Source organism: Nicotiana tabacum, chromosome 11 (assembly GCF_000715075.1).
Source record: "Nicotiana tabacum cultivar K326 chromosome 11, ASM71507v2, whole genome shotgun sequence".
NCBI lineage: Eukaryota > Viridiplantae > Streptophyta > Magnoliopsida > Solanales > Solanaceae > Nicotiana > Nicotiana tabacum.
The window spans coordinates 136,061,786-136,072,651 of NC_134090.1; positions in this window are offsets into that span (position 1 = coordinate 136,061,786).

The following is a 10,866-nucleotide window of genomic DNA, read 5'->3' on the forward strand; positions in this document are numbered from 1 at the left end:
TGAAGGTTTTGTATTGGATTCAATAGTTTTTGTCGTAAAGCTTTTTCAAAAAACTTCGGCCCAATGTGCTGAAGTTTTTTAGTATATTTCTAAAGACTTCAGCACCCGATAAGCTGAAGCTTTTGTGTTGGATTCAATAGTTTTTGTTGTAAATCTTTTTCAAGAAACTTCGGTCCAATGTGCTGATGTTTTTTAGTATATTTCTAAAGACTTCGGCACCCAATAAGCTGAAGCTTTTGTGTTGGATTCAATAGTTTTTGTCGTAAAGATTTTTTTAAGAAACTTCGGCCCAATGTGATGAAGTTTTTAGTATATTTCTAAAGACTTCAGCAACCGATATGCTGAAGTTTTTGTATTGGATTCAATAGTTTTTGTCGTAATGCTTTTTCAAAAAACTTCGGCCCAATGTCCTGAAGTTTTTTAGTATATTTCTAAAGACTTCAGCACCTGATAAGCTGAAGTTTTTGTGTTGGATTCAATAGTTTTGTTATGACTTTTAACCAAAACTTCAGCTTAAAAAGCAGAAGTCATTTACTTCATGCTTAAGTTTTTTGAAACAAAAATGTACTTAAAATTCATGATAAAAGACACAAACATATTTGTATGACACAAAAGTGAACTAAAAAAATAATTAATGTATATTCACAAAATCCAAATTATATTCAACCAATCCTCTAATCAAAAAATTCACACAGAGTCTCTTCAAAATCTCCATAATCATGTCCTTCTTGTTCTTCTGGAGTTTCATAGCCGCTATCATTTTTTCACTTTCCATGAGCCCAAAGATTGACAACCAATTCTCTCCTGAATGTCAATGACTGACTTTGATCAAAATTGAAGACATTTTCTTTCTTCAACCGCATATCAATAAACTTAAGAGCAAATATACCACAATCAACACTACAAAAAAACACATGAAAAAGAAATTGAAGAATCGTTAACACAAGGGAAAAAATAATAAACATAAGATGCATGGTAAAACATATGCGAAACACGTACTTGTTAGTCTGTTGCGGTGTCTTCATCCACATAATTTGAAATTTTTTCACAGGACTTTCCCCATAAAATTTATTGTGTGCCCCGTAATCCAAGCATTTGAGACAGTGTGGGATCAACCGAATATAAATTCTAACATGTTCAAGCGCACGATCGTATGTTACACTGCCCATGAAATCATACACATATATAATTTTATCTTTAAAGTCCAAAATTCCAAAAAAGTAGTGCGTAGATGTCTGGCCCGTCCTTGGCTTAAGTTGAAATGGAAAGAATACTTTTCTAGCAGATGCCCATGAGATACCATAGGAAAGGTCGAGGCCTTTTATGTAGTTGGTCACTTTTTCATTCGTTGATTCTTCCTCAAACCAACTAAAGTCCGTAAGTGGCTGAATAACTGCTTCTCCTTCTTCTTCTTCTTCTTTAGCCTGTTGTTTGGATATCCTCTTTCTCTTTGATTTGCTCTTTTTTTATCCTCCATTCTCTTTTGCTTCCTTTTGTTATTTATCTTCATCTTTTCTTCTGAAGGATGAATACCATCCAGCTTAGTCATATACTGATCGAAAAGTAAATTTGTTACTGCACATCTTGATTTTGGATAATGTGGAAGGTGATAGCAATATTTTTTGCGCAAGTAATATATGCCCACATCAATATGCTGCAAATGAACAACAACAAATGATAACATGTGAAAATATCACTATGAAGTTTAGAAAAAATGCATTACAAAACTACAAACAGCATGACAAAAACTTAAGCATATTCAGTTTGAAGTGTTAGGCTGAAGTTTTAGCAAATAAGCTAAAAAACTTCAGCACTTTACTACAAATAAAGCTGAAGTTTTCCAAATTATAGTGCAAAAACTTTACTATAAAAAATAAGCTTAAGTTTTGGGAAATACAGTTGAAAACCAATTCAAAAAACAAACTTAATAACTTACTTTATCCGCAAGATCAGAGTCAGGATCCATAAGCTCAGTAAAGAATGATTTTGCAATATCAAATCCAGCTAATCTGAATCGATTGGAATCATATTCACTGGCATCCATCTCCATCCACTCTGTAAATCATTCGATCAATCCATTGTCTTGATTAACTTAATGGAAGGGAAATCTTCTTGTATTCTTTCCTACTTTCCAATCTTGCCCCCTTTGCTTTTTTTTTTATAAACTACATAAGGAGCTCTCAACCAAATACTCTCCATACGAATCCTTTTCGCTTTTTTATCTAGTTTTCCTTTTGCTTGCTCTTTCTGCTATTCCGTCACAACTAACTGCTGTTGTTCAGCAGCAGGGGAAAAACTACAGCCATCATGGCAGATGCTTGACCAACTCCCTATTGTTCACGACGTTCTTATGTCTTTTCAGGAACAACAACATCAGCAGAATTACCTTCTGAATCAGTCCCTTGTGTACTACCAAGTGAAAATGAACATAAATTGAAGTTGGGGATATCACTGGTGTCACACATAGGAGAACTTGAAATCTTCCTTCTCTTAGGTTTTGGAAGAAGTTCTGATGCATCAGATGAGACCTGCAAAAGCAAGGAAAATATAAACATAAATAAAACTGATAAAAAACACACATTAGGCAAAAAAACGGCTTGTAATTGAATTGCAGAAAATAACTACCTGGTCTAAGTGTTGCGACACAGATGGTGTTTGCATTCCAACCAACATATATTTTTATCCTTCTCTGTGGCCCCATCTTACTGCGCTGTGGTGGTGCTACTAGCACATATACAACACATCCAAAACTTCGTAGATGGGCAATATTTGGTTCGTGACCAAAAACTAATTGTGACGGAGAATATGTATTATAATGTGTCATTCTTAAAAGGATAAGTGATGTTGCATGCAAGATAGCATGACCCCAAACAATAGTGGGCAATTTTGTTTTCATAAGTAGTGGTCTTGCTATCAATTGCAGGCATTTAATAAATGACTCTGCAAGGCTATTTTGAGTATGAACATAAGCTACATGATGTTCAACTTTTATCCCAACTGATAGACAAATAATCATCAAAAGCTTGAGATAAGAATTCTCCAGCATTATCAAGGCGAACAGCCTTTATATGATAATTTGGGAATTGTGCCCTTAATCGAATTTTTTGGGCTAATAGCTTTGCAAACGTCAGGTTGCAAAATGATAGTAGGCACACATGAGACCATCTTGAAGATACATCTATTAAGACCATAAAATATCTAAGCAACTCACTTGATGGGTGAATATGTCCACATATATCCCTATGTATACGCTCTAAAAAGGCAGGGGATTCAATGCCAATCTTCATTGGTGATGGTCTAGTGATCATTTTTGCCTTGATAATAAGCATCACAAGAAAATTCACCATTTGTAAGAATCTTCAGGTTCTTTAATGGATGCCCACTCAAATTTTCAGTAATTTATCTCATCATTATTGATCCAGGATGGCCCAAACGCCCATGCCAAAGCATAAAATATTTGAATCCGTAAACTTCTGGTTTACGATAGAGTGTGCTTCAATTGTACTAATTTTTGAATAGTATAAGCCAGAAGATAAAGTCGGTAACTTTTCTACAATGCATTTCTGGCTAGAAATTTTCTTTGTAATACAAAGATATTCCACGTTCATTTCATCTATTGTCTCAACATGATACCCATTTTGGTGGATATCTATAAAACTCAACAAGTTTCTTCGGGACTTAGAGGAGAACAATACATTGTCTATAATAAGTTTTGTTCCCTTAGACAGAAATATAATGGTTCTTCCGGAGCCTTCAATCAAACTTATATTACCATAAATTGTTGAAACACTTGCTTTTTTCCTTATGCAAATAAGAAAAGTATTTCTGATCCTTGAATATGGCATGAGTTGTTCCACTATCAATAACACAAATATCTTCGTGATTTGTCTTTGATCCAAACATAATTTGAGGATTATCCATATTCTTCAAAATGACATAAATAAAATATATTATAGTAAACATCATTATCAAAGCATAACTTTTATTTATGTACAATAATTACATAACCATACTATCTATTACAAACAACAAAAATTAAAATATTTATATTTCTACAGAGTCACTATCGATTACATGACTTGTCTCTCCATCTGGGAGTGCAAAGTAATCAGCTACATCCAAATGTATGAAGTCTAAATTATCTTCAGAAATAAAATTTGTTTCAGCTTTTTTCTCTGTCTTCTTCAGGGAGGCTTGATAAAGCTCAATCAGGTGCTTTGGCGTACGACATGTACATGACCAGTACCCTTTTCCTTCACATATATAGCATGCATTTTCTGCATTTAGTGTTTGCACCGCTTCATGCTTTTGTTCCTTCCTTTTCCACTGCTGGTGGCGAGGAGGGTTCTTTGGTGCATTATTATTTCCATGATTAGAATTTCTTCCCTGACCACGGCCATGACCACGACCGGGGCCACGACCTCTTCCATGTCTAGCTTGGTGGAAGTTCGCCTCATTCACTTCAGGGAATGGACAAGAACCAGTAGGTCGGCTTTCATGGATTTTCATTAATATCCTATTATGTTGCTCGGCTATAAGAAGATGTGAGATAAGTTTAAAATACTTTTTAAATCTCATCTTTCGATATTGCTGCTGCAAGAGCATATTCGAGGCGTGAAAATTGGTGAAAGTTTTCTCCCACATATCATGATCAATATTATTATCACCACGTAATTTCAATTGGGAAATAATTCTGAACATAGCAGAATTATACTCACTTATAGATTTAAAATCTTGTAGCCTTGGATGAGTCCAATCATAACGTGCCTATGGAAGAACGACCATCTTCAAGTGGTCATATCTATATTTCAAATTATTCCACAGTATGACTGAATCTTTAATAGTGAGATATTCCATTTTTAGGCCCTCATCAAGGTGATGGCGTAGGAATATCATTGTTTTGGCACGCTCTTAGTTTGATGCCTAATTTTTATCCTTGATAGTCATGTCCCGGATTTTCCACACTCAGAAGTCGTGATGGCGCCTACTCGTAGAAGCTAGGCAAGCCACTAAACATAGAAAATTTCTAACTCTTTCATTTTAACCCTTTTTAATAATCTAAATTAACAGGTATCTAACATTTAGATATTGACGATAAATGAAATCAAGAGGAAGACTTAATCTAATATAATAACCAAGACCAGTACGATAATGACAACACACGTCTCTATCCGGAATCCGGTGTCACAATATCACGGACGGACTAAGATTACTACAACAAATGTCTGAAAGAAATATAATCTGTCTCGAAATCTAATGAAAACAGAGTACATAATAAAGTAGAAGAGAACGTCGGGCCTGCAGACGCCTGCAGGACTACCTCGGAATCTCTGACTGGACTGAAGGCAGTCTCCCCAAGTGTTACTGTCCAAAAGCTGCTCCGAAATCTGCACATAGTGCAGAGTGTAGCATCGGCACAACTGACCCCATGTACTGGTAACTGTCTGGCCTAACCCGGCGAGATAGTGACGAATCTAGGACCAGACTCCAGATAAACCTGTGCAGTTATATAATATACATCGAAAAATAAACAGGAATAAACAATTAACATGGGAGGGGTACATGCTACGGGGGAAATATCTAATCCAGCAGAAACTTAAGAGAAATATGAGAAAACAATTCAAGATTTACAACAAAACTATAATAACACTATTGTGGCGCGCAACCCGATCCCTATCATTTAACACTGTTGTGGCATGCAACTCGATCCATTTATATCACTGCTGCGGCGTGCAACACAATCCAATATAACATTGTTGCGGCGTGCAACCCGATCCAACATAACATTGTTGCGGTGTGCAATCCGTTCCATATATAGTATTGTTGCGGCGTGCAACCCGATCCAACATAACATTTATATACCTTTAGCAACAACCATACCAAGAGTCCCGGCAAGGGATCAACAATAAGCTACACTATCCCGGCAAGGTATTCGATAGTAAAAGTAAATACGTCCCGGCAAGGGAGAAATAACTATAACCAATCTTAACCCAACTTCTACTCAGCTGAGCTAACACCAATACTCAATCATAAGTAATTTCCACGAAAACAAACTTAATCCTTGCTCAATATCGAGAATCATCAACTAAAGCATCCGTAGTACTATTTAAGAACACAAAATAAATTGCAATTTAAGACTCACGGTCATGCTCGACACCAACGTATAGATAATTGTCACCATGCCTATACGTCGTACTCAATAAGAAGCAAATAGCAAATAGGACACAACTTCTAATCCCTCAAGCTAAGGTTAGGCCGAACACTTACCTCCAACTTCCACGGCCAACTCAAACCTTAAACACCGCATTTCCTTTTGAATTTGACTCCAAATCAATTGTATCTAGATATAATTGACTTAATAACATCACTAAACGCTAAACAATCCAATTCCAATGCTTAATTATAGCTTTTCCATCATTCTTCCCAAAAAATCAAAAATTGAACTCGGGCCCGCTTGGTCAAAATACGAGGTTCGGACCAAAATCCGATCAACCATTCACCCACGAGCCCGAATAAATATTTTGTTTTGAAATCCGACCCCAAAATAAGGTCAAATAATCAAAAAGCCCTAACTCTACCCAAATTCCTAATTTTCTACCATTAATCTCATGTTTTAGGCTTACAAATCTAGGGGGTGTTGATAAAAATGGAAGAAAACGAGCTTAGGATTACATACCTATGAAGCTATGGTGAAGTTCCTCTTCAAATATTGCCCAAGAGGTGTAGAGAAGATGAAGTTTATGAAAAATTGTAGAATTCCCGTAATACATTTTGTTTTTGGAACTTAAATAACGGGGCGAATTTTCTCTATGCGTTCGCGATGAGCTAGGCCTGAGAGACCTTCGCGTTCGCGAAAATAGGCTCGCGTTCGCGGAGAACTAACTCTTCGAGCCTTCGCGTTCGCGTCCAGGTGGTCGCGTTCGCGTATGTATAATACCCTCCCCCCCCCCCCCCCCGCCCAGGCTCATAAGTCATCGTGTTCGCGTATGCTGGGTCGCGTTTGTGAAGGGTATCCCCCGTAGCCTCGCGTTCGCGTCACGTGCATCACGTTCGCGAAGAAGAAATTTGGCACCTGGGAGATTTGCTTTATGCATTCGCGAGTGTGCTCACGCGAACGCGAAGAGAAAAATCCCTGGGCACTGAACAACAAAAACTTGCAACTTTTATGAGTTCAAAAACCTTCCGAAATACATCTGAAACACACCCGAGCCCTCAGAGCTCCAAACCAAACATACGTACTAACTCAAAAGCATCATATGAACTTATCCGTGCGATCAGATCGCCAAATTAACCCCTTAAACAACGAATTAAACCTCAAAATCAATGAAATATTTCAAAAACTTCTTAAATCATCAAATTTTTGCATTTAAGGTCCGAGTCATGTCAAACCGATTCCGTTTCTTACTAAATTTCACAGAATTATCTTAAATCACATATAAGACCTGTACCGGGTGTCGGAATCAAAATACGGACCTGATACCAACATGTTCTAATCAAAATTCATTTCTAAATCCTCTAAACAATTTCAGAAAATACGTTTCTTTAAAAATTTATTTCTCGGGCTTGGGACCTCGGAATTCGATTCCGGGAATACGCCCAAGTCCCATATTTTCTTACGGAACCTCCGGGACCGTCAAATCATGGGTCCGGGTCCGTTTACCCAAAACGTTGACCGAAGTCAAATTAATTTATTTTATAGTCAAAATTTATTATTTTTCACAGATTTTCACATATAAACTTTTTGGCTACGCCCGGACTGCGCACACAAATCGAGATGATGCTAAAAGAGGTTTTAATGCCTCAGAATGTAGAATTCAATTTAAAAACAGGTGATGACTCTTTAGGTCATCACATTGATGGTGTCTGCCAAACCCATAGCATCAAGATGAATTTCAGCATCAAGCACCCAAGACATGTAGCTTCTGCCCAATATATCCAGAGTTACAAATTCAAGTTTAGAAAAATTTGACATTATATAGAAAAAGAAAGTTCGTACCTCAGATACTTTCAAAGTATTTGCTCGAGATGGCAGAGTCTCGTGCTGATAACGTGTTATAAAATCAAGACTGTAAAGTAAAGACAAGTATAGAGAGAAACTGATTTGTTATTCGACTTCAAACTTATGTACATAATGAACTGAAATCTCCTCAATTTATAGAAGAAAGGAAGTTGATGTGTAAGCTGCTACTACAAGCTGCTGTGTAAGCTACTACTGTACCAGATATAGATAATCTTCTACCGAGGGTAATGTTTATCCATAATGGAGTACCGAAAGGATAAGCTCATTGTACCAGTTGTAGATAATCTTCTACCGAGGATAATGTTTATCCATAACGGAGTACCGAAAGGATAAGCTTATTGGACTAGATATGGATAATCTTCTGGTGGTAGTAATGTTTATCTACAACTGAGTACTGAAAAGATAAGCTTATTGTACTAAGTATGAATAATCTTTCACTGGGGGTAATATTTATCCATAACGGAGTATCGAAATGATAAGCTTCTTCAGGAGGCTTATTTCCAATAGAGTACTAAATAGATAAACATATTTACGGCGGAGTCCCATATGGATAAGCTTCTTCAGGATACTTATTTACAACGAAGTACCAAATAAACATCCATAGTATAATATATTTATAACAAAACCACATATTTGATGGAAATTTTCAGCACATGCTTAATAATTCTTACCTTTCCTTTTCTTTTTCTCTTTGTTTTACTTTTATCCCTCGATGAATTTCGACTATGACAAGTGTTGCACTAATTAAATAAGCATTAAGAAAAAATGACCTGAAAAATAAAAAATAATGTGCACATTGAATTAAACTCGACAATTGTGTGACGGAACTGTCATTGAAAATCTTAGATATAAACGGAAGTGGGAGGGTTTAAATTTGTCCCCATTGTCTATCTAAAAAAATAAAAATATTATTGAGGTATTAGTTTCTTATTCTGTTTAGCAAAGCAAAATGTGATCTTTGTTACTTCGAAAGTGAATGGAGTATTTTGCCTGATAACTTTTCGCCGTTAAAAAAAACTGTAAATGTTCGTGAATTATTTTTTCAAGTAGAAATATTTAATAAATATTTTGGCTTTCACTTACAACCAGGAAATGTAATCTGGTGATTTTGGCATGAAATTTTTTCTATCTATCTGATTTTACAATTATTGCCAGATAATAAGCATTTAATTTGCTACTTATCACGATTAAATTTAAATGTGGAGCAATTAACAATTGTTTAAATTAAGTACAAAATCATAATTTGAAACCTTGAATTAAGTTCTCTAGAAAACCTTAATCTGTTTGTTTGTTAAGTTAAAGTTGGGTTTGGGTGTTTTTCTAGGGAGAGAAGCTCCACTTTCTCTCTAACCTAATAAAATTACCACTATTACCTCTACCAATCTTCAAACATCTCCTGATAGTAACACAATGTAAATTCACAACTCAAGCCACCAAATCCCTCCTAAACTACCGGATATTAATACAACACAAACTACCATAATACCTGACCTTCCTATCCTATGTTTTAAACAAAAAATATTGGATGGAATGCATGAAGATCAAATCCACATGACCATTGATCCAATTCCCGATGGAAATTATGTTCTACATAATGAAGTAAGTGGAGACCATTCCAATAACCTAGATGAGGATCAAAGGCAAGGGGTCCAATTATCTCCAGAGGATCTTCAAAGAATTTACCACCCATAAAGATTCTCAACCATAATCAAGCTTCAAGGGAAAAAGATTCAACACCATATTCTTAAAAGGAAAATTCAAGATATGTGGAAAATAAAAGAAAATTTTCCTTTGATTGATCTAGGATCTGAGTTCTTCATAACAAAGTTCAATAATGAGGATAGTATGCTAAAAGCATTTCATAATGGCCCTTGGTTTATTTTTTGTCACTGTCTTTTAGTCCAAAAATGGGTTCCAAACTTTATTGCTTTGGAAGCTAAAATTGTAAATACATCTATTTGGATTTGTCTTCCACAATTACCCACTGAATTCTATGATAGACTTATTTTAAAGAAAGTGGGTAATAAAATTGGTAGATTATTAAAGATTGATGCATGCACTTCCTCCACTCTTAGAGGAAAATATGCTAGGCTTTGCATTGAAGTTCCTCTTGAGGTGCCAGTTACCCCTTACGTTTTCATTGACCAGCATAAGCAGGAAATTCACTATGACGACATTAATTTTTTATGCAAAAAGTGTGGCAGATTAGGTCATTCAATGGCCAATTGCCATTACATAGCACCAAGGACCTCTCCTACAAGTTTTCACGAAGCTCAAGCCCGTAACCAATCCAATATACTGGGTGGCCCTCAAGACAAAACGGAAAATTTCACTCTCCTGCCCAAGGATAGCAATTGGCAAATGGTTGTATTCCCTAAGAAGAAAAAACTCAATCAGAATATAAAGGTGATGCCTTCCAATTCTGGTAAGTCTCAAAACCCAATCACACTCCCTCCAGGTATGTCTCCATCTCCCTTATTAAATGAGGTTTCATCAGAGAAATCTCTTGATAATGGTAATACCACTTTTGCTATACACCCTAAAGTTCATGGAAAAAACCAGTTAGCTAAAATGTACATTGCTACTGGTAACATGTTTGATGCCTTGATTCCTCGGCCAAAGATTAATCACTTGGATAAAACTAATATAGTTATTAACGAACCAATCTGCATGGCAAATGACTTGGAAGGAAACCATAGCATGGGTGTCCAAATGACAATTAAAAAACCCAACCAATTAAATGACATGCAAGACAATCATTCCCTACCTAAGGGTAATGAGACCCTAAGCAACCCCATCAGTGTGCTTAATAACCCCCCCCCCCATTACACGCCATCCCCTAAACA